We start from the raw sequence: 25,349 nt of genomic DNA, 5'->3' as shown, positions 1-25,349 counted from the left end.
ATAGTTCAAACCCATGTTGTTCAAGGGCCAACTGCATACTCTTCTCATCAGCTCAATTTAGATTTTCTCTGCTTTGCTTGGTGTTATGTTCTAAATAATGTTGGGCAGCAAAAACATTGAAGATATGTTGATATGGGCCCCTCTCCTGATTTTTATGCTCATATTGATGGTGTTAGGACAAAGCTTGAGTGTGTTATTACACTATTCCGTCTTTTATTTATTTATTTATTTATTTATTTATTTATTTAAAATGTTTATTTTTGACAAACAGAGCATGAGCGGGGGAGGGGCACAGAGGGAGGGAGACACAGAATCAGAAGCAGGCTCCTGGCCCTGAGCTGTCCGCACAGAGCCCAACGCGGGGTTCGAACTCACAAACCGCGAGATCATGACCTAAGCTGAAGTCGGACACTCAACCGACTGAGCCACCCAGGCGCTCCACACTATTCCTTGTCTTTTAATGAAATGTTAGGACAGAGGTGTTGTTAGCCGCTTCGGATCTGTACCATGTCATGAGATGTCAGCCACATGCCTTGTGGAGGCCCTTTGTGGCTTGAGACGTCCTTGCCTCCTCAGATCCTCTTCACCTTGGCCCCACATTCTTGTGCAAATGCTGCCAAGTAAAATGTGGAAAACAAATGTCCATCAAACCCTCATGGTGAAAAAGTACTTTGTATGGTCTCAGTCAGATTACTGAATATGTGTTTTGTTTCTTTAATGCTGTGAAGATGATAATCAGTAGTGGATGTACCATTTGGGGGCACTTTGCTTTAGGCACTGAGTTAAGAACTGTATCTATACATTCTCAGTAGCAAATGGCCCGGGATACAAAAGCAGTTAAGTCCAGCCCTAAAGTGCCGAGGGTGGTGACAAGTCCATGGCGTTTGCTATCTTTTGGTCACCTCTACCTACCCCTGTCTCAAATTACTCAGAAAAGGTACCGCGTGGTACTCAAATTACTCAAAAAAGGGAGCTGCCAAATGATGTATCCGATGATGTCCCAAAGAAGTCCATTTTAAGGCAGAGTTCTTTAATGTGCTTCTGGTACCTCTAAAATTAGTTTCTATTCATTTGTAAAGGTCTTATCCATGTTAAAGAGGAAACACTTTTGATAGGTAAGTGTCATGCATAGATGTATACTATTCCAGAGTTCTTTTAGGGACCTTACTTCCTATGAGTAGGCAATAAACAATGAGTTTCTGCTCAAGGCTGCTCCCACCAAACTGAGCTCTAGTAAGACCATGTTAGACTCTTGAGCATTGTTGGTTGCTTTAGATACACTATCTTCTTTAATCCTCAAAACAGCTCTTGTGATGGGCATTACTACAGAGGAGGAAATTGAAGCACACAGAGGTTAAGGCACATCGAGGCCAAATGACTAGTAAGTGATCCAGGGTCAGTCTATACTTTGCACCACCCTGCTGTTGTCTCCCCTAAGTGTATTGTGTTGTGTCTCAAATCCTGCCTGATGTGTCTCAGCCTCAGATTCGGACTTGCTTGGCTCCCTGTCCACCTGCCCCCAACCATCCATTTAGAAAGATGCCCTTCTACCGGGGAGGGGTGAGAAGAGAGAGGCTGGCCCTGTGTGTTTGTCTGACTTAGGCCCTGGAGACACACATACTTGGTTAGGTCTCATGATTACTCATTACTGAAATTGGATAGTGGTTCTTGTCCTTTGTCTACTTTCTAGGGACTTTTTTTTTTTTTTTTTTTTTTTTTGAGAGGGAGCCTCCAGGAGATGGAGGGAAGGATTAATTAGATTTGTACTTTACATCCAACACACCTGTAAAGGGATTTGTATGTCTACAAGGGATTATAGCTTTTTAACCAGGTTTATAATTATGGTATTAGGAGGATTCATGCGTTATATGGAACTTCTCAACCTTTCAAAATAGGGCAATGAGAAGAATAAATTTGTTTGCTGGAAATAAATTGAACATAATGGTCCCATTATGGGAAAACATTATGTTATAGTCTAAACAGAAAAAAAAAGGCTTTTCATAGATAAACATAATCCAATAAAAATAAATCAGTGAAGTGGTTAAAACATGAGAGTGGAGAATATTTTAACCGTAGAAATGGCCCATCTGGACAAGTATGTCCCATTTGTTTTTATTCTTATTCAGGTAGTTTTTTCATCAGCACTCTGACTAGTCAGGAATGAATCTACCTGTCTCTTGAAATACTTTTGCCTTTGTTACACTAGCTTTGAGTCTCCTGCTTCAGTTACTTTGGCTGTAGTCATAACCATTACAAGACATTATATGTCCTAAATCTTCATTGATGTGATTACAGGGTTTACTGTTCTATTTTCAAATGGAATGGGATGATGGAGAAGATGGAAAATAAAAAGCAGCACTGTATTATGTGGAACTCCTTTGATCACAAGTAACAAACTGAATTGAGCTAGGTTAAGTGAAAAAGGGGGGTTTTAGAATAAGGATACAGGTGTGTCTTTAGAAACCCAAATGCAAGGACAGAGTGGCCCTAGGGAAGGGACAGGAGCTGGAGATGAGGAAGGGAACTCGTACCAATGCTCATTACAAGCCGTGTGTGATACAAATGTCAGTAAATTCAGAGGAAAGCTGATCGAAGGCACGTAGAAATCTATGTAGTGTAACACTTTACACTGGAGCCTGGAGTATAATAAGGCTTCATTGTATTCTTTGGAAAAATCCTGCTCATAAGAAATTCATACAGTATAAGAAGAAAAAATGCTCTAAAATCCTGATAATCAGTGGTGATCCTAACTATTTTGATAAACATGCTTCTAGATGAGTATTAGGACATCTAGGAACACACACACACACACGCACACACACAAATGGAATCATACTCTGCATGGTTGTTCACCTGTTTCACATGGATATCTTTTCATATCAAGACATACAAACCTCAATTGTTATTTTCAGTGTCTGTATGGTTTATTTAACCTGCCTCCTATTTGTGAAACTTTAGGGCATTGACTTGTTTTCTCTGTTAATTACAGTGCTATATATATCCATCTTTCTGCTTACACAATTAACTACCCGTAAATTCTTAGGGGTAGCATTGCTGGATCAAAGAATATGTCATTTTACACGTGGACAAAATTATGTAAGTGGTGGACTACATCGTGAACTATGTCTGTAACATTGGCTGTGGTCAGTCTTTAACATCTCTATCAATTTGATAGGTTAAAAAATCCTCCATTTTCTAAAGCTGTATGTTTTCATTGTTAGTGTAGTTGATTATCTTCTCATATGTTTATTGCTATTGTGATTCCTTTTTGAAAATGCTTATTTTGAGAGAGCATGTCCTGTTGCAGGAAGCCTGACACGGGGATAGATCTCACGAACTGTGAGATCATGACTTGAGCGGAAATCAAGAGTTAATTGTCTACTTAACCAACTGAGCCACCTAGCCACCCTGTATTAGGATTCTTCTCTTAATGAAAGCTTATTAATCGTCTTTGTCCATTTTGACAGGACTATTTTCTTACTCTTCATTTTTTTGCTTAATAAGGAAAGTAGCCTTTATATGTCTGCTGTATAAATATTGTACCTCGTTTCTTACTTTACTTTTTGATGAAAATACCACCTTTTGTTCTTTGTTTTTATTTTTGACACATTTTTGCCATTCACAAATTTGAAATTTTAAAAAATTCACCCAGCCAGATGTCTCACTCCTTTATAGTTTCAGTTTTTGATGTCCTGTTTAGAAAGAGCTTTTCTGGGTGGCTCGGTCAGTTAAGCATCTGACTTGGGCTCAGGTCATTATCTCACACTTGGTGAGTTCGAGCCCTGCCCTGGGTCAGGCTTTGTGAGTTCGAACCCCATGTCAGACTCTGTGCTGACAGTTCAGAGCCTGCTTCAGGTTCTGTGTCTCCCTCTCTCTCTAACCCTTCCCTGCTCACGTGTCATGTGTATGTGTGTGTGTGTGTGTCTGTCTGTCTCTCTCTCAATAATATATGAACATTAAAAAATTTTTTTTAAAGCTTTTCTGTCCCTGTGGTATAAAATTATTTATTGATATATTCTTCTAGGACTCATGATTCTACCTGGAGTTTGGTTTTTTTATAAGCAGAGAGGTAGAGATCTAGATTTTTTCTTTCTCCCAAATAGCTAACCAACACCTTTTATTAACTAGTCTTACATAACTACCCAGGTATGATTACATGTACCTGGGTCTATTTCATATAAGTACTTGGTTCTTTAGTTGAATGTTTATCCTGTTTCAAGGATTCACATATATGTTCTTACTCAGATACCTGTTTGTTAACTGTGGCTATGAGCCATTTTGATTTGGACAGTCGATGATGGTGCTTCTCTGCTTCAGACTGGGTTCCCAGGGACTGGGGTGCTAAATGGTCAGTTGTGAATGGCTCCGAGAACCGGGAATAAGATGGGAACAGTTGAAGCAAGAAAGCACCACTTGATAGACACGTTCGAGGAGCTGAGTAGGAAAAGGGTGAATGAGACCAGAAAGGCTCCTGTAAGCTAATTTTTAAAAAGGAGAAAAGTGCCTGATTTTTGTTCTAAACACTGGTGGGGGCAAGTGGGTGGGGAGATGTATACATTTGGTCTTTGTTTAAATTCAAAACCATTAAGGATTTTTACCACAGGGAAGGGGAGGAATGAGTTTTTGCCTCTTTGCCAACAGTAACATAATTTTGGTCTTTGAAATAACTGTCTTGGGACCTCAATTCCCTGTTGGTAAAGAAAATTCCCAGCCCATGTGTTGGAGCGGAAATTCATTGTTTCCTGAGTTATTTCCTTTCATGCTTAGTATGGGGGGAAATGACCAAATGTATAGATGGAGAATTGTCCCCCCCCCCCCAAACTGACATCTATAATATCACTTGATTCTGATGATTTCTACTGTTTTAGGTATTGCTGCTGAAGGCTTCTCCGATGCTTTAGGATATCTTCAGGGAAATCAACTCTTTACATAAACTGAGAATTTCGGTGAGTCCTTTAAAAATATATATCTCCTTTAAAAAAAAAAGTGTTGTGGCACCTGGGTGGCTCAGTTGGTTGAGAGTCCAACTTCGGCTCAGGTCATGATCTCATGGTTCTTGGGTTCAAGCCCTGCCTCCGGCTCCGTGCTGACAGCTCAGAGCCTGGAGCCTGCTTCAGATTCTTTGCCTCTCCCTCTGCCCCTCTCCTGCTTGTACTTGGTCTCTCTCTCAAAAATAAACATTAAAAAAAAAAATTTAGGTGCTTAATTACTTTTCAGAGAGAGAGAGAGAGGCTCAGCGCTGAGCCTGATAAGGGGCTCGATCTCCTGAACCATGGGATCATGACTTGAGCTGAAATTGGGAGTTGGACATTGAGCTGACTGAGCCACCCCATGATCGCTAAAAAATATATCCTCTTATTGGGACCCTTGGGTGGCTCATTTGGTTAAGCATCTGACTTAAGCTCAGGTCATGATCTCATGGTTCATGGGTTTGAGCCCTGCGCCAGACTCTGTGCTGACAGAGCCTGCTTCAGATTCTGTTTTCCTCTCTTTCTGCACCTCCTCTGTGTGCAGATGTTCTCTCTCTCTCTCAAAATCAAACATTTTTAAAAAAAGATTAAAAAAAGACGTATCTTCTTACCAATTAGCCACTCCCCTGCATTGATAAAACTTAGTGTGGAAACATTGTCACTTAGCCTGTCTCATTTGATATTTTCTGAGGCAGGCCTGTGTAGCTAGCTGTCTGGTCTTACTACTTACATTGCTGTTTGTTTTTTGCACCTCGTAGTTGGGTGGGGTGAGGATGGGAGTCTGCAAGAATGGATAAGTAGCTCTTTTTTAACCTTACAGCATGAATTCTCATTTATTCACACTTGTTTGCTTTATAAACATTTGATTTTTGAAGTGTTTGATAAGGAATGTAGAAAATTCTAGTAGTCATTGCACTGTGAAACTGCTTGGTGGTTCTTGAAATGAACTTGGGTTATAGATTATGGGTTTTGCACTCTGATTGTCCCAGATGGGGCTGCACGTTCCCAAGTTCCCTCGGCAGGGACAAAAGGCAGGTCCTTGGTGTCCTTGGATTGACATTTGACAGGTTAGGAAGGATTGGCTGTGCCCCTCTTCTCAAAAACCGTATTGTGGCACACGAGGCTTACTGGTTCTGTTTCTGACCAGCTGCACAGCTGGGGACAAGCTGATCTTTGCCAATTTTCATATCTTCATCTGTAAAACGTGTAGGCTGGCCCCAATTAGTCGTTCCCACACTTTGAGATTTTGTGGAACAGGAAAAAAAAAACTTCATGACCAATTTCTAGTATATGTTTTTGGCTATGTATATATAAAGTTGATCATTATTAAAGCTGGATGAGTGTGTGAGTCTTCACTATGCTTATATCCTATACTATTTTGCTTCAGAATTTTTCATCATTAAAGATTTGAAAAAAAAAAAACCTTCGCATCTAACATCTCATGAAAAAACAGATACTTTAATACTGAAAAAGTAGGAATGTCCTACGTTTGTCTTTAGATGGCATGCGCTTAGCATTTTCGTACATGAAAATTCTCTTCTGCTTACACCTCTTTGTCAGTTCCCTGCTGACCTGCGACTGTTAGCCATGAACTAGCCAGCACTTGGCTGAAGACTGGCATTTGGGAAATTTTGGCATGCCTGACTGATGGCTAAGGGCTGTTCTGCCTCTAAAACTGTCTCATTCCTTTGAAGCAGGATAGAACTGTACCGTAGTCCACAATAGCTCTTGCGAGAAAATGCCGTGACAGTTAGCCTAGTTGAATTGAGAGGTGAGGTCAAACAGAAGAGAAGGGACCATTCTCTTGGGAAACCCAAATAAAAATGGCTGATTCACATGAACATGCAGTTGAGCCGTGAGCTATCTTGCAGTCAACGTAAACATAAATTTGATGGGATCTTAAGTTGTTGGATGAAAGGATACAGAATCCTCCTTTCTCACCATGGTGGGCAGCCCCCCGGCCAGGTAGTATCTGACAGATGAGTGTGCCCCTCCAGTGTGGGGACGCTGAGAGGCAGGAGTGCAGTGGGCTGAATGCCTGCCTGCAGGGAGACCAGTGCTTACAGTCTGTGTGGGGAGCGGAGGGCTGGGGAGGGGTGGAGGGCACGGCCCAGAGTTCTGCGCTGAGGGCAGTGGGATCACGTGTATAGGGGATAGGAAAGGGTAAGGGAGCTCTCCTGCTCAGGAACCATTTGGCTGTCCTGGTGTTGCGTGTTGTCCTTGGAGGACCTACAGGTCCTGTTTGGTTAAGGGGCTTGGGCCCAGAGGGCAGGAAGCACCTCAGACGTAAGCCTTTCCCTGGGTTCCAGATCCGAGAGCAGTGAGCCAAGTGCTTTCTTAGGCCATGGCCTGTACAGAAGGGAAAACTGGGCTTTCCATTTACTTCTCCTTGGGGTGTATGGCTGTGACTGGGGGCACGGTGGGTGGAGAACAGGGGCAATAATGGACTGAATCACTAGGAGAGGAAAATACTGTGGGGAAGGAGCAGTAATAACACCTATTTCAAGATGCCTACGTAATCTTTGCTGCTTTTGAAAGCTCTGTGAAATATCCTGTGGCCAACGTTGATAGGAACACAGTGGTTCGGTCCTTTGGAATTCCTCCCCTGGTGATTCCTTTAACATTCCTATTTTCTGGCAACTTAAATGAAATTTGACAGACTTACCTCGTTGTTTTCCCTTCCGTCAACGCTTCTCTTGGTTTACTGCCTGATTTGTATGTTTCATTTGGCTCGCTTTCTGAGGATATTTATTTCACTATCCTTTTTAGGAGAAAGCTATATCAAACAACAGCAACATTTGTCTTAAATGTATACGAATACGAGAAATTATCTGAAATCTTGACACTGCTGAAAGTGTCTAAAGTCATGAAGAAATGCTAGCAGAAGCTTTTATTTTGACATAAACCAGAGAGGGGAGAATTGCTTTAAGGGATGTGGGCCAGGCTGAGGCTGAATACAATTTAATGAATGAAAAATAAAATCAATCAATCATGTTCTGAGTATTTCAGAAGGCCAAGCACTGCTGGGCGAGATCTTGTAGGGGTGAACGTTGCGAATTGGAGATAGCCATGCGTCACAGGAATAAACGTGTGCTCTTAACGGGTTATGTGCATGAGAGAGGAGAGAAATTGATAAAGTGTTTGGGGGGGGCACATATGACAAATGACTTGTTTAACGTTTTACTTAATGACTCGTGATGTATTCTGGATTTAAGAATAGATGTAATATTCTGAACTTATCTCCATTTTCCCTGCAGGCTTGTAAGAAAAATATTTAAAAACCAATTTTAAATGAAAAACACTGTTTCTGACTCTCTGGGAATCGTTAATTCCCAGTGCTGTTTAGGGGAGGTCTTGAATCGGTAAAATTCAAAGCAGGATCTACATAGCTGTTTGTCATTATCAGTCCCTTAAAAGCTCTGACGTCAGGAAAGGTGAGTTCCGATGCTTATTTTTCCTCATTAAAAATGTAATCTGTTAGGCACTTTTGTCTTCCTGCCATCCTCCATTATTAGCTGGATTCTTTAGATTACTCTGCTGGTTGACTGGAGGCACTGCCACTTGCTTACCCCCCTGTGCTCCCTGAGTGGCTGGGAGTCCTAATTAGCATCATCCTAATTAGCATCACATCCTTGATCAGGGTTCCCTGTCATGTGCGAGGCTCCTCACTCTGCTGTCTGTGCTTAGTAAATGTTTCAGAACAACAACAATTTCCAGATTGTGTTTCATTAAACTTAGGAATTCACGGGTATAATAGAATGTGCTGTTTCTGTATGCTTTTTGACTAATGAGGCTCATCACTTAATCTCTTTCAAGGTTAGCCCTGTGGAGAGCTCAAGATTTGAGCCTTTCCTAAGAGTTGATCGTCATTCCCGAACTTGACGGCTCTGGAATATTTGTGTCTGCGTTGAAATAGTCTCCTATAGAACACAAACCTTTAAAACTCCCATAGTTTAGCTATGAAGTCCCATATTCTGAAGACCTAAAATGATCATCAAAGCCTTTCTGTTTATAACAAATCGGAATTGGACAGCTTTTCAGACCAGAAAATAACTAGTCTACTCGCAGAGTTTAAACATGACTTTAAGCATGCTGCAGGCCAGCTTAAGCGTGCTGCAAGGACTCAACACGGCACCGTGAAGCCTGCTGTAAGTTGAGAAAAAACCTACAGCTGTGATCTAAACATTAGTCTTCTAGAGGATCTTGCCTGTCATATAATGTTAGTCGAAGTAATGCATGCAAATGGCTAACAGTGGAAAACATTCCAGAACGGCTTGTAATGAAAGCAATAGGGTTTTACTTTACCTCTTCCTTCACTTAGTCTTGCTTTTCTCAGAAGGAACCACCCTTTTTTTCCCCCCCCTGCAGATCATTTTTACTTTTGTGGCTTGGACATGTATAAATACTATGCTAGCAGCACCTTTTCTCACTTGATCAGTTTTAAGAGCTGTTGATGGTGTCTTGTTGTGATTGCTGATGAGCTCACTCTGACCATCCCCCTTCTCCCTTCCTCCCTGCAGCTGATTAACATTTTCAGTCCCATAGCTGTCTCCTCCCTGCCCCCTCAGCAACCTCCTCATCCTTGTTCTGTCTCCTCCATAGGCTGTTTCTTGTTGACCCCCTCCACCCACCATCATCTACCTCTCCATTTGGGGCAGCTGTACCTTTGATTTTCTAATGCTCCACGTTGGTGATATTTATATTCTCTTGTTTAGTACGGGCTTCCGTGATTTACCTGTGACTTGATTCTGAATGTTAAATGCAAGAAGCAGCATTTACTCTGTTGGGATGAGGGTAGCAGCTTTTGCCATCACAGCCCAGTTACGTGGTGAGAGTATAGCTCTTCCTCTCTGGGGCCTGATGTCCCCATACCTTGGCACCTCTGTGGAGCATGTTTGAATGGATTCTCCCTTTTAGGTGGTAACAGCCATCTTGGGCACGGCCTCAAGTTTTCCTAGCTTCTCAGTCTTCCCGTCCTTCCGAGGAACCTGCTTTCTGTTTGGAGGTCTTAGTCCCGTTGCCCCCCACCCTCCACCTTCAACCCAGAACCGTCTAAATTCTCAGGGTATGCTGCCTACCCCTAAGCCAGTGCTGATGGCCTGGAAAAGCTAATCAGTGTTAATACTGTTGGAAAAATGGCTTCAGGCTCTGGTGTCTCAGAAGAGGTAATCACCTTGGTCTTTAAAATTAGCCTTCATTTATTGAGGATCTGGTGTGTGAGGCACCTAGGCATTTGAGGCCTGGTGTTTGCAGAAATGCTCACACCAGCCCTTTGGAACAGAAAAATTACCATGGACACTGCTTCCATGAAGAAGTTGAGATCTAGATCAGAGATTCATCCAAGGCCTCCCCTGGGAAGTCCTTCTTAAAACCTTGGGGGGGGGGGGCATGGTGTCAGCTGTGGTTTCCTAGGTGAGAAAAGACTTATCTGCCATGTCATGGACACTTTTTTCAACGGACCCTCCCCCCACCCTGAGGAAATGGCTGCTGTTCTAAGCAAAACCAGCCCTGCTTAATTCCACCCTCATCCTTGTTGTGTGGCCAAGAATTCATTATGCAGAAGTCTGTGACTGGAAATGGCACTCTCCTTACCTACTCAGTGTTCCCTTTGTGAACTTGAATCGAGACAGGGGCTTCCTACTCAACCCTGCTGGTAAATAGGGAAAAGGTGCTTTGTCAATGGTGTTGGTGGGTTTAGAGGGTTTTTTAGAGCCTGGAGTATACGTGTGGGAGTCTGGTACATTTGATCCTCTTAATGTATGTTGTGTTTTGGTGGCTCTTTTAGAAGAGAGTTTGGGAAGACCATCACATTTACGTTTAACACTTCATTTTCTTATGAATGTGGCGGTCTGGGTAAATCTTTCCCTTTACCTGTGTTTGGTGGATTGCGCTTATGGTCCTGACCAGGTGGATGGCAGGTGCCCAAAGCAGGCGGCTCCCTTACACGGCATTGGGCTTCCTCTTCTCCAGCTGCTTGCTCTCCTCATGATGCAGACCCGGGTAAGGTGGAAGGAGCAGTCTCTCCTCAAACCTGTCTTGAGTTGGTCGTCTGCTTTCTAGGCAAGTAGCTCATGGACGAGTGGTTGGCGTTACTCTTTGTCACTCTGCTCAGTGAAGGCGGTAGTAGCATTAACGTCTTCAGTCAAAGTGCAAACAGTGCTTACTTTCCAAACCTCTAGACCTACTCAGTTTGTGCTCTCAAGTAAGTAGTGAATGAAAGGGAAGTCAGTTGAGCTGCACCTCATTTACATATGGGAGAGTTGTTTAGCCTTAGTGACGTCCAGTCTTAATGCACAGATACGGGTCAATATTTACCTTGTTGCAATGGTTACAGAAGTAATCTCTCCTGCTTTGAGACTTAGTAGTGATACACAGTCCAAGGTGACCCTAGTAAGAACTTCTAATGATCCAATTCCGGTTGACTATTTTTAATTTTTATATTTACTGATTGACTGTAAGGAGAGGATAGGGTGCTAAGCAGGTAGGGTTGTAATCTGGGTGAGACCTTTTTGGTTCCATTCTACAAAGATCACTAATCCTCACAGTTATATAGGTGACTTGACCTTTGTGTAAAAGTGACTTACTTGGGCAGTTTAAATCTTGATCAAAATTTTATCCCATGGTTGGAAATGGAGCTTCTAGAAGAGTGGGACTGAACCCAACCCTTTAGCAAGAGAAGGGAAGAAGGGTTTTGTATTACCTTTGTATTACCTGATGCTAAATAGTCCCCAAATTAGTTACATATTCTTCCATTTATTTACCTCTAAGTAGTGAAAACGATTCCATCTCCCCTGTAGGAGACCATTTGGCTCCAGGCATCGGGGTCATGCAGGATGCGTGGTTCATTTTGCCAGCGCTTTGGAAAGTTTGATGCAGGCCCCGGGACATGACCTGTGTGAAAGTGAGGCCTCGTCTCCTTGGTTGGCCACTGTCCTCAGACGTTTGGATTCAGAGGAAGCATATTCAGTTTTCTGAACTAGGAAGGACAAATACAGATCAACACCGCACAGTATAATGACGTGGGCCTTGTTCTCTTGGGTCTCCACACTCCACAGGTGCAGAGGCATCTGACCAATGAGCAGGAGGAGAGGAAGTTTGGAGGAAGGAGCTATATCTAAGGGGGTAGAGTAGGTTTCCAAGAGAAAGCATTTATTTCTGAGTGAATTGGTTTCAGTTTTGCTCCTTCCAGCAGAACAGACTATAAGCCACAGTGGGTTAAGCAAGAGAAAAGGTGGTGTTTTCTCACCTGGAATGAAGTCCCGAGATGGGCTGCTTAGGGCTGGCAGGGACGTGGGCTCCTTGCAGGGTAAGTAAAATTTCACATCTTACTTGGAGGTAAACTTCTTAAAATTTTTTTTGAGGGTATGAAAAGTGAGGTAAACTTTTATTTTTAAAAAATCTTTTTCAATGTTTACTTATTTTTGAGAGGCAGAGACAGAGTGTGAACGGGGGAGGGGCAGAGAGGGAGGGAGACACAGAATCTGAAGCAGGCTCCAGGCTCGGAACTGTCAGCACAGAGCCCGATGTGGGGCTTGAACTCCCAGACTGCGAGGTCATGACCTGAGCCGAAGTCGGATGCTTAACTGATTGAACCACCCAGTCACCTGGGGATAAACTTTTAAAACCAGCACTTAAAGCAAGAAACCCTCGGAGACAAAATTGCTCCTGAACATCCCGTGGGAAGATGCTCCATGAGGGGCTGGTATTCTCTCTCCTGGTCAGTCCAACAGAGCAGGCTTTTCTCCGAGCCCTGGGAGAGCTTGCTGCTAAGTCATTGGTGCTTTTGTTTAAGGCCCATGTTGTAAACGGTAGAGCGGCTTGGGCATCCAGGTAGGACCCCAAGAGAAACCTAGTTCCCTGGGTTTTGCTCAGTGTCTGAAAGTTCTTATGTCCCTTCCGTGGTCTTTTTAGGACTTGCTTGCTCTCTGAGTAGGAGTGGAATTGCCTGCCGGATTGATTATGTATACCTTTTCTTATGGAGGCTTTGAAACCCATGCAAAAGCGAAGAGAATTTTATAGTGAACTATATGTCTACCATCCTGGTTCAACAAGGATTAATCCTAGTCTTGTTTCATCTGTACCCTTCTTTCTTCCCACTCCTGATTTTGAAACACCTCTTTGCTATTTTATTCTATCAGTATTTCAGTATATGTCTCTCCAAGGTAAGACTTAGACCATGTCACACTGAAAACATAAACATTACCAGTATTTCCTTAATGTCAATAAATATCAAATTAATGTTTGACTTTTCTCAGTTGTCCCACGTCCTTTTTGTTTGTTTGTTTGTTCATTTGAATTAGGATCCAAACGAGGCTTCCATGTGGCAATTGACTGATGAAGGAGTCAGTCCAGATCAGAAGAAGATTAGAGACCCATCTCCCCCACCCTCCTGTGATTTGTTTGTTGAAGAAACTGGGTTGTTTGTCCTTTAGAGTAGAAAGCCTGAGAATGATCTCCCTCCCCTATCGACAGACATATGACAGTGTTGAGGGATATTTTTACTCGTCACATTGTAGGCAGGCTTACTGGCATCTAGTGGGTAGAGGCTTAGGATGTTGCTAAAATCCTATGGCACACAGGACAGCCCTCCACAGCAAAGGATTATCTGGCCTAAAATGTCAGTAGTGCTGAGGTGGAGAAACTAGGCTGTGGAATTTCCCATACTGTGGGTTTTAATGACTTCTTCTCTCTGGTGCTGTTTAACCTGTTTCTCTGTTCCTTGTGTTTTTTATGATTTGTTAAAGCTTAGGTTTTGGTCACATTTAGATCCAGATGTTTGTTTCCGTCTTGTCAAGCCTACATCAAACGTAGGCTGTGTATTTTCATTAAATTCATAGTCACGAATGGTCTCACTCTTTTGTGATGTTGGCGGTCATTGATCATTGCCTATATCTTTTCGTTCATTAGTGATTGTGAAATAGTGATTGTCAGTTCTATCATTCTTTCCTTATTTATATATGAGAATAGTTAAAGAGAAGTTTCATGGCAATTGTGTGTTTACCTTGAGGTTCATAGAAGCAAAGATCAAGGCTTGATATTCCCTATATTTTCAAATACACTGGGTTCCCTGGTGGCATCCTCCAAAAGTGATCCCTGAAGTTTTATTTGTTGTTGTTGTTGTTGTTGTTTTTTTTTGGTGTAAATATAATTGATGCATTTCAATGTAATCTCCTTACTGATATTCAAATTGTGCCAATTCTGGCCAGCAGAAACTAACTCAAGTTGGCTGCCAAATCCTTTTGGACAAGATTTGAGGTTTTTTTCTTCTTCTTTAGTATCCTTTCTTGTGTGACACAGTGTCACAGGCTTGTCTTACCTGGTTCCTACTCCCGAGTTAGATCTGCCACTTTTCCAAGGAACTCTGGTTCCGTTGAGTATTTAAAAGGCACAGTGTAGAAACTAAGAATGTTTATTCTCATTGGAGTCATCGTTGTTTCTGAATCTTTTCAGTGGACCAAACTAGGGAATACATGTGTATATATGTGTATTTGTGTTTGTGTATCTTATATATAAACGTAAAACCAATTATTTGTATAGATACTTCTAAGTAAAATTGAGGTATAGAGGGTTCTACTTGATCACTTTTATATCTATGTTCTTTCTTCACCACCACCACCCCACCCTCACCCAGGTCTCAGTGATCCCATATTTTTTCATTTGCTGTATCTCATATGGCATACACAACAGACCTAGTTGTAAAGATGTTTGGAATAGTTCTTACCTGTGTGATTGTGCCACCAGCTGTATATATAGTTAAGTTCATTGTTTGATTTCATTTCTGGTTTTGGGAGATTCCCTTTTCAATTGAATTTTGTGCAATATTGTCATGGTTTCCAAGTCTCATCTACAACATGAGGAATATTCAGAGGGGTTTGATTTTACCCTTTTTGCCTTGCCGTCCTGTTTCCTCCCTCCCCATATGTGCCATTTGAAAAAAATACGGTTTGTCTTTGCGCTATCTTCTTCTTTATTTAAGTTTATTTGGAGAAAGAGAGGACAGGATGGGCAGAGAGAGAGGGAGAGAACCTCGAGCAGGCTCCGCGCTGTCAGCCTGGAACCCAGTGTGGGGCTTGAACTCGCAAACTGCAACATCATGACCTGAGCTGAAGTTGGACGCTTAGCCAACTGAGCCACCCAGCGCCCCCGTGCAATTTTTTTTATACTAGCAATTATGTGTGTGCTTTCGTATTTACATATGCCTCCCTTTTTCAGTACACAATAGTATACTGTACATATTTTACCTACCTTTTTCCCTTAATTTATCCTGGCTCTTGGCCAGAGTAGTGCACAGAGATAATCCACACACATTTGCACAGCTGCCCAGTCCTCCAATGTGTGAGTTTGCTCTTACTTTCTCAGCCTGCCCTGTTGGTGGGCGTGTGTGGTTTTTCATCTTTCACTATTATGAATAGTGCTGTGTGGAATAGCCTCGGGCACCCTTAAAATTATTTTTCTTTTCTAACTTTATGGAAGTTAACTGTGTATATAATGTGACTCCTTTTATGAAGAGAGAGAAGGATGTCTGCAAGCTGGTGGGATGAAGCAAACTCTGGAACGAAAAAGGGAAGTTAGGTCTGGGAGAGATAGAGAAGCGCTTTGGGGCGGAATAGACATTCTGTCTTCAAGTAGAAGAAATCAGGCTTAGGAAGCCTGGTGGAATCCAGGTTTTCACCACCAGTGTTGCCTGGCCAAAGTCATTCAGTGTTACACTTCAGGGCAGGAGTTGGCAGTCTTTTCCGGCAAAGAACCCAGGCTGTAAATATTTTGAGCTACCATCTCTGTTGCAGCTTCTAAAGTCGGTGTCGGAGTACAAAAAGCAGCCATAGATGATTCATAAATAAATAAGCGTGGCTGTGTTCCAATCAAATAGAGTTGGGCGCTGAACTTTGGATTTCATACAGTTATCATGTATTATGAAATAGGATTCTTTTGGATTTTTCTCCCCCAACCATTTAAAAATGCAAGAGTCATTCTTGGCTTGTTGCCCATAGTTTGCCAACCTCTGATCTGGGCATTTGGGAGCCGTAGAAAGTTCTTGAGCCCAGGAAGGACCTCCTCAAAAGGATTATGGACATTGGATCAAAGAGGACTCCATCAGAGGGGAGGAGCCCAGGCTGTTCAGGAGGCTGGCTGTTGATGGTCTCCATGTGGATATAATTGGAAGGTGTCAGTGGGAGAGGGAATGGATTTCTTCTTTTTGTATTACCTGAGATGAGAGAATTATTGAGAAGCATGAACCTCATTATATTGTTTGATAGGGAATTTGCTTTATGTATAAAATTGGTACTCTTTAATCTTCCATCGGTTATATTCAAAGAGAGAGCCATAATCCTCATTGCACGTTGTGTGAGGGTGAGGGCAGAGTCATCTCATTCCTGCCTCTATTTCCCGCCCTCACCCCATCAAGAAACCCAATACTGAGCCCATTCACCAGTGATCCTGTTGTGTCAGCTGCCTTGTACCTCTCGTTTTCCTGCGACATTTGCAGCTGACTGTTGAGAAAACAGTATTTTGTTTGTGGGAGGAAAATCAAAGACGATATAAATGAAAAAATGCATTTTCATATAATGGAAATTATTAGAGCAACTTTTAAAATGTCACTGCAGATTCATGCAGACAAGGAGGAGCTGAATATATTAGAAAGTAGGTCAAGTTACCTCATGTTTATGAATGAGGTGAATTACAGTGTGGGTTTAGGTTTATAAAATTGCGTGATACTATGGTTTATAGGAATTACCCTAGCCCAAATGATATTATGGCAAAGTATAATTAAAATAAATTGAGTTTGTTTCTTGATCCTTTGTGGCTCGGTATTTTATACCTAATATTTTGTGAATTTAATAAACTAGAGAAAGTGATGAGCTTCTTGTTACTGTTCACATATCCTGTACTAGACACAGAATCTACTTGAGGGAGTTAAAGCTCAAGTAGATTTAATGCAGAGGATGAGTGCTTCCAGAATCCTTGGAAGGTGTGGAGGTGGAATTGGCTCTAGGTAAAGCCTCTAGGATACCCCCACCCCCCCAGAACCATTTTCTCCTACCAGAACTAGGAAAACTGCCAAGGCTGTGGGACGCTGTCGAATTAGGAACCCAGTATTTGAGATGCTGGCTCCTTCCCTATGCCTTCTCTGCCAAGAGACGTTGCGTTTTGTGAATGCCCTAACACCCTGCCTCTTTCCCCAAGACTCAGTTCCAAACCAAAGTTGCCTGTGAGCCCATCTCATTCGTGGAGAGAGTCTGTCACATTGGACTCCAGAGCTGCAAAGGAAGCTGGGCAATATGCAGTGTTGGGCTGTCCAGCCTCTCCCTGCTTTGAGTGAGCCAATCCCCTGAATTGCCTCAGTCTTCATTTTCAGGAAATGCCGCTTGAGAGATGCATGCTGCCACAGGTAGGCCTTTGAGGGATGGTATGTCAGAATCTCCCTTCCTTGGACACACAGGATACGTTTTGATAGACTTACAAATGAGGCTAATAAATGGTGTAATGTGTCACCTTGCCACTTGTGTGGTTAGTTAACCTGTATTAGTTAATAGTGTTACTGATAGCATAGAGAACTCAGTAAGGAAACATTTACCATTTCAAGAAAATCTTTTTTGGGGTTGGAATTATTGGAATACTAGGAAAGGAACTCCTGTAGATTAACAGTAAAAACTTCAGGGATGGTGGAATCCAGGCCTAGAGAACATATTTTCTCCACGAAGGATGGTAGGTCAAAATACTGTGCTGATCATTCATTACTTGAGCATTCGTTGTGCTAACCCAAGTGGAAGGACAATGGTAAGGCTTTTGTTCACCACGGTGTTGCCGTCTAACTTCCTCACTATCACATTCTTCTATGAGTGTTTACTTGGGCACCCCCTTTTTCATCTGGTTAGGAACAGTCATGCCCAAGGGAATGAGTAGATGGAGTACTTCAGACAGGAGGTCGTTGATTTTGAAGCTGGGCAGACCTGGGTACAAATCTTAATTCCACCACCTACTAGAATTAAAAATATTGGCAAAACTTAGTTTTCTGTACCTATGTCTTCTGTTGAGAATGGAATTAATAATAATGTTCAGCACAAGCCTGCCATGGCCAATGTTCATGCTGGGCTGTGGCTGTCAGTGTGGAGGCTTCCCTGTCACTGATTGGACTGCCCTCTGCCTTTTTCTTATCTCCTGATGAATTTTCCATGCGGTTATGCTGCTGCTGTGTCTGCACAGTAGTAATTTGCTCATCCTTGGTCATGGGTCCCTTGGATGTTGCGGACGTTGCTTTTCTTTTTTGTATTTGAAGGCTTTTTCTTGCCCTTCAAGCACCCTTGGATTTCTCTCAAGACTCTTTCCTACGTGGAAAAGATCTCTCTTAGTGCTTAATAGGCATCAGAGCCATCATGGGGTCACAGAAGTCATGGTAGCTTTTTATGTGTCATTCAGACATCTGGAGCTCCTCCTGAGATTTGAAAGGTTGATGGTGGCCTGCCTGCGTGACTCCTCCTTCTTAATTAGATTACTGATGCCATTCCAGTGATGGTTTTACACTAAAGTGGCCTTAATTCCGTTGCCTCTGCATGTTTTTTCTTCACTCCATCTCTCCTTGGACTCCCCCGCAGTCCCTAATGTGAAGCCAGTTGCAGTAGTTGGGAGCATATAGGCCTCTCTTCTTCAACAAGCCCCCAGAATGGCCATATCTTAGTGGAGTTTTAGGAAAACGTAAGGAATAATAAAAGGTTCAGAAACAGCCTTCCACACCGTCATGTGCCAAGTGAGTTTCCATAGTGTTTCTCATTTGATTTTTATCTGTAATTTGGTCTTCTTTCCTTTGGGTTTATTTGACCCCTTGGTGAAGCCATCGTGACTCTCTCTGGGCCCTGTGCACACGTGTGTGCTTGTGTGTGCATATGTGTCTCCCTGTCCCTGGGTAGGCCCACTGCTCCACTCTTTCTGAGTTTCCTGTCAGCACCCCATAGACACTGGGCCTCACATTTACTGTGTGGAATTGAGTAAAGTGGAATCGGGTCCTGGTGTGACACATCACACCAAGAACCCCTCCCTGAATGACTGTGAGGAAGTATGTCTGTCTTCTTGCTCTTTAATGTCTAACCTCAAGGACCTTGACCTGCTTATAATTTTGTGCAAACCCTATGTGACACTTTTGTTAAACGCTTGCCCAGGATTTGAGTGATCTCTTTAATACTTGTATATATTTGAAGGTTGGTGTTTGCGTTAAAAATTAGGTTGGCCTGTCCTCCCTCCCCATCTAATAGATTCCTTCATCAAACATTTATTGAACATCTACAAAATGCCAGGCATTCTGCTGGATCTTAGGGCATTGTTGCTAGCAAGATAGAGATGGGAAATACTATAGTTTAGTTGGTACAGAGGGTTTAAGATAGAGTTGAAAGTAGGTCTTGTAATATGTAATGTAGATATCTAGTGTAGCCTTTTTCCTAAGAGCAGTCAGAATCCTTTAAATGGTTAAGGCTGAGGAGGATCTAGTCTGAAAACTTTAGGAAGGCCACTGAGTGAGATGTGGAGTGTGTATTCAAGGGTAGTAAGAGTACAAGTGGGGAGCTCAGTGGGAAGCTGTTGTAATTTGGGCAGGAATGATGGCATCCTACGAGAAAACCAGCTTGAGAGAGTCTTAGGAGGTCTTAGTCAAGACTTGAGTGGTTGGATGTGAGAGCGCAGGAGAGGCTCAGGTCAAGGCTAAGTGTCTCTTTTCTGGCTTTGGCTGTTGGGTGGATGCCGGTTCCCCTGAAATCAGGAATGCAGGAGGGAGGGGAGCTAGTTTGAGAGCAATGGCAGCACGGAAGAAGTGATGAGTTTATTTTCAAAGAAGGTGATAAGCTTATGAAAGGGCTTGAAGATACAACTAGACTTGGATAAGGAGGGCAGAGGACAGATCTGCAGAGCTGATGGATGCAAGTCGTGAGAGCAGATGAGATCCACCACACAAGGGTGTACAGAAGAGGGGCTGGGAAAGAACTTTTGGACCATGAGGTTTAAGCGAGGAAGAGAGATTATGGGGGAGACTGAACAGGAGTAGGTCAGACAGAATGGGAGAATCTGCTGGAGTGGCTGCTGTTGTCCACTGCTGTCCACACAGGTAAGGACTGGAGAGGGAGTGCCTGAATACCCTTGGCAGTGCTCAACAGAAGCCAGATGAGGAATAGGGTGAGTATTCAAGGTCTGTCCGTGGAGAGCACTCTTGCAGGAACGGTGGCTATGTGGGATAGGCTGGGCCGGTGCAGTAAGTCTGCAGGGTTTGTGGGCTTGTGGTGATGGCACCTGCTCTAGGGGCGGATGAAGAGTTTAGTATAGAGGGATGCCCCTTGTGTCCTTCATTCTTGCTGTGCTTATTGCTCTGTTACACATCTCCCCCCCCCCCACCCCGCCAATACTCAGAAAAATGTTTAAAGACTCACACAGTTCCAGAAATGCTGGAAGTACAGCCCAAAGAATGATTCCTTGAACCATCTGATGCCCTAATGCATGATCACCTCCAATTACTTTTACTGTAAAAGGACCTCCTTGAACCTAGCCACAGTGCAATCGTCTAAACTGCTACCACGTAATCCTCAGATGCTATTGTGTCACGTGTCCCTTGCACATCCTTTAAAGCAGGAGGATCATGTTCAGAATCATTTGTGGCAGTTACTTGTCACATATCTTTTGTCTTCATTAGTCAGGACAGTCTGTGAATCTTTGCTGGACTTTGATGATTGAGACCCTTTTGAAGATAAAGGCCAGGTATTTTGTAGTGTATCCCTCCATTTAGGTTGTGTCTTGCCTCATGGTTAAATTCATGTGTTGCGTCTTGGGCATGAATATCACAGAAATGATGCTCTGTGGTTTTTGCATCCTGTCCTGTGGTGCACAATCCAGATGTGTCTCAGTATTGATGATGCTCCTGTCATCCCACGTTTGATGTGCTGTTGGCCAGGTTTTGCCTCTGAAAAGGTTTTCTCCCCTTGTTCTTATGAATAACTATTTTGTAGGGAAGTACTTTGGAGCTAACTCGGGAGCTATCTCATTTCTCCTCAAATGTTTATTGATTCATTGATTGATGTTGGTATGGACTCACGTTTTCATATTGCATTTCTTAAGGTAGGTCTGTTACTATCATTTTGGTGTTTAAATTGTTCTTGATTCGGCCAGTGGGAGCCCTTTCAAACTGGTTTCTGTGTCCTTTTGACACATCTCCATCATTCTTTGAGCAATTCTTTACTTAATAAGATGTGCAGTGTTTATCTTAAAACTTCCCTTAGCTCATCCCTACAATCAGTTCTTTGTCTGTGGAGCCCTGGTAGCTTGCATTAGAGAGAGGTAATTTGAAGCCAAGATCTTGGCCCTGGTGTGTGCTTAGATATTGGGCTATCCTCCGTCCCAGGCCTTCTCAGTGGACAGAGCTAGGGAATACATAAGATTGTTGTTATTTACAGCAGTTACAGTCTACATTGTCTGAGGAAATACTGAATTAGTGAACGTTGAACCATTGCTCCTTGGGGAAATACAGGGTCAGGTTCTTGCCAGTCTCTGGTCACAACATTTTTAGCTGATCAATACATTACCTTGTTGTATGTGTGTTTCTACTTAAATAAGCCATATTTAATATATGTTGAATCACTCACATTGAACTCAGTGGCCAATGGCCCTCAGGCCCGATTGCAGTTTATCTAACCTACTCACTCCCTCCGTAAGGCACATTGCAGTCTTCCTGGGCCTAGGAACACTCGACCGTGTTCCACCACACTTGGGCCAATTTAAACAGCTAAATCATCAACAAAAACATGAAAATGCAAATATCTTGACCCTATATCAACCACAAAAATGATGCTTGTTTAGTCTGAGCACTGAAACCAAAAGGCAGAACATCCTCTTGTTGGACCTCAGCTGGAGTGTGTACGTTAGATGACTCCATTTTGCCACTTGGCTTGTGTCCACAAATATCAAGGAAAGTGCTGTTGGGATTACCGATAAATTTTAGCAGGGAGGTGAATTTGCAAATACACAATCTGCGAATAGTGGGGATTAACTGTGTATCTATCTTTGCGTGCACACATCACTGCTAAGCCCACACAGCTGTTCTCTGTGTATCTCTGCGTGTGTGCAGGTGGTTCTTTTCATCTATCTGTCTTGAAAACCATGAATTCACACCAGTATTTTAAATTCCAATGTAACACCATGGAGTCTCTTGTAGTTTTTCTCTGTTCTAGGCCACCATGGCACCTCCCCCCCCCCCCCCCCACACACACCTTGCTTGACACCTCTTTCCCACATAATGACTTGAAAGCTGATTTCTTCTGGAGGGGAAAGGTTGGTGGGGGGGCAAGGAAGGGAATGGAGGTAATTATATCTTATTATCTCATTCATATTCTATATTCCAATTTAAGATAGGCAGATATTAAAATATTGATGAAGCCTCCTTTTCATCCCATAATTAGATATAATCCAAGGATCATCAAAAATGTGAGGAAGAAAAAAAAACCCAACCCTTTTAAAGCTGATGAGTGGTGCCGGAATTGAAAAGTGACTTGATACTATTGACTTAGGGCAGCACCACGCCACCGATCGTAGGTCATGCCGGAGCCCCAGGATTACATCCTGCCTTGTAGGCTCACTCTGTCAAGACACTTGGAGGTCTCTGCCTCCATCCACGAACAGAGTCCCTGGAGGGTGGGGACTGCATTAGTTGCTCGTTACTGTATCACTAAAGCTTCACAGTATGAAGCAAATGGTGCGCATTGGTGACATTGTTTGACCACATCTCGCCAAGCGGTTGCCCAGCCTTTCAAAGCCTTTCCTTGTCTTGTAGTTTTCTTGACTCTTTCCCTTGAGTTTCTCAGGAAGCTCATCCCCTTACTCCCTGTGGGACCCTTCCATGCTCTCTCAAACCAGAGGGAGCATTCTTGAATGAGCGTCTGATGGCTTGGGAGAGTTTGTGTAACTTCGTGCCTAGCGTCCGCTTTGGAGTTGAAGAAAGAAGCTTTGGATTTCCAGTTGTACCACTTACTGGCTGTGTGGTCAGGAGTGAGTCGTGGGCCTTACCCCAATCAATTTACTAATCAGTGAAATGGAGATGAGCAATGACTGCCTCACATGATTTTGGGGAGGATTAAATGAGGCAGTGTTTTGGAAGGACTTGGCACCATGGCTGTACTTAATCAGTGTTGGCAAAGATGTCGGTGGTGGATCATTATTGATCTGTCACTGGGGTAGGTCATCTTTTTCATAGTGTAGACCCTTCCTCTCACTTGATGAGCTCAGAATTGTAGTAGAGGTCTGTTCTCCTGCGTAGTGCAGGTATCTGACCACAGCCGTGCCATGCACCTACCCCCTCTCATGTGCCGCAATATTCTGCACCTGGTAGACAGTAGCTATCTTTTGATTGGCCATTGAACAGTCCTCCTTCATGCGCACACCTCTCTACCCGGCCTCGTCTTGCTAGTAGAGTAATTTGCTTCCCTTTTATCAGAGAGCTGGGAGATGCTGGTTATTTTTTCCAACCTTCCTTCTTTTTATGATGATGAATCAATACTCTCTATGATGTGGTCAATGCCATGGTCTGCTGCTGCTAGGAAGTGTTCTTTCCCAGGTTTTCTCCCTGACACAAGTGCTGCCCTTGGTCCCCGGTGGACTCTCAGGCTCTCTTTAAATGAAGAAATGGCTGCATAATTGCCTTCTGTTTTTACCCTTGAGCATGACGGCAACAAATGCCAAGAAGTTCTTAGCCAGGTCATCAGGGTGTTTTATCTTCCAGCCCTGGATCTTCATGGGAAGGACTTTGAGCAACTGGTTTGGGTTTTGGAAAACCGCGGCAGCCTGACCTGCAATGGAAATGAGTCTGCCTGCCCGTGAGACTTTTTTCCCTCATCTTCCAATGGAAGAGCACTTTATTAAAAATAAGCGTGCTCTTTGAAATGTCTTCTCACTCTTTTGGACTGACTTACACACTTAATAGGTGCTATCTACTGGGTTGATTTATTTATTTATTTTTTTTATCAATATCTCTTCTGTCATGCTGGGACGATTTTCTATTACATGGAAATGTTGGTGTTGTGAGGATCCAGCATTGGGTTTAACTCCTTAGCTCAAAATGATATTCTAGGCTTATTACCCAATCTCCTTCTTGAAGATTTGAAATCATTTGCCTGAGGTAGAACTGGAAAGAAGTGTGCTGCTTTGGGAGATACATGACCAGCATTCAGAAATGTGTAGATGGTCGCAGGGGCTATAAGTAATAGTAAAGAACCAAAGCTCAGGGCTCAGGCTTTGGAGTTCACATCCTGGCTCTGTCTGTCACTCATTAGTTCCATGACCATGGGTCATACTTTGTTGTCTCTTTCCCTCAGTTTATTCACATATAAAGTGCGTTTAATGGTTTTATTTTAGTACTTGCCTTCACAGGGTTGTTGTAAGATATATATAAGAGGGAATACATAACATTAAGAATATGGTAGGCCATATAACCATAAGTCAGTGAATGTATATCATTGTTCTTATGAACATACTTTGGTGCCTTTCCATATAAGTTGTGCTACACAATAAGGGTAGAAATTAACATTCCACCTTCCATAAATATTTATAATGGTCAACTTACACTCTGGTTCCTTTAAAGTAAGCAAAGCTATATATGCAAAGTGTGGCATGGACAAGTGGTCCTGTGTCCTACAAAGCTACTTGTAGTTGACGTGGAGCAAATGGAGCTCAGACATGGCTGGCAAGAATGTAAAATGGTACAATACTTTTGGAAAATGGTTGGACGTTTTCTTCAGTTATTTGTGTCCTACCTATGCTTTAATTAAAAAATCGAACTCTCTTGGAGCGCCTGGGTGGCTCAGTCGGTTGAGCATCTGACTTGCGCTTAGGTCATGATCTCACAGTTCATGGGTTTGAGCCCCGCGTCGGGCTCTATGCTGACAGCTCAGAGCCTGGAGCCTGCTCCAGATTCTATGTCTTCTTCTCTCTCTCTCTCTGCCCCTCCCCTGCTCATACCCCATAAATCTCTCTCTCAAAAAATAAACAAACATTAAAAAAATTTTTTTTTAAAATCAAACTCTCTTAATTGAAAAAATGTCGTCATAGATTTGATGGTATGAGGTATGATAGAACTTTTTTTTTTTTTTTTCTGGATAAACAATTTGCCCAGTACCACTTTTTGAATAAACCTACCACCTATCCTGTGTCACAGACCTTCTACCCTTTGGTATTTACCCAAGAGAAATGTAAGCTATGTCCTTAAAATGACTTGTATATGGAGGCCAGAGGCAGGACAGTGGACACATGCACCTGTTACTATGAGCTTTATTGATAATAGTCCCAAATTGGAAACCTGAGGTGTCCATTTGAGGATCAGTAAAGTGTGCTATGTCCATTCAAGAGAATACGACTTCA

At 42.8% G+C, this 25,349-nt stretch overlaps 1 protein-coding gene across 10 annotated transcripts in view; it reads left to right on the top strand.

Moving 5' to 3' along the window:
- Positions 1-25,349, top strand: part of TLN2 (talin 2) — a 433,652-nt gene that overhangs the window by 172,191 nt on the left and 236,112 nt on the right. For 7 of the 10 annotated variants that reach the window (XM_027067414.2, XM_027067413.2, XM_027067408.2 and 4 more), the window contains one exon: positions 4,869-4,946. The exons of the other annotated variants lie outside the window; for them this stretch is intronic. The gene's annotated coding sequence lies outside the window, so the exon portion shown is untranslated. The remainder of the gene's footprint in view (positions 1-4,868; positions 4,947-25,349) is intronic. 10 annotated transcript variants of the gene reach the window in all.

The sequence above is a fragment of the Acinonyx jubatus genome, chromosome B3 (assembly GCF_027475565.1).
Source record: "Acinonyx jubatus isolate Ajub_Pintada_27869175 chromosome B3, VMU_Ajub_asm_v1.0, whole genome shotgun sequence".
NCBI lineage: Eukaryota > Metazoa > Chordata > Mammalia > Carnivora > Felidae > Acinonyx > Acinonyx jubatus.
Note: the sequence above shows the minus strand (reverse complement) of the source record. Positions and strands in the feature narration are given on the sequence as shown.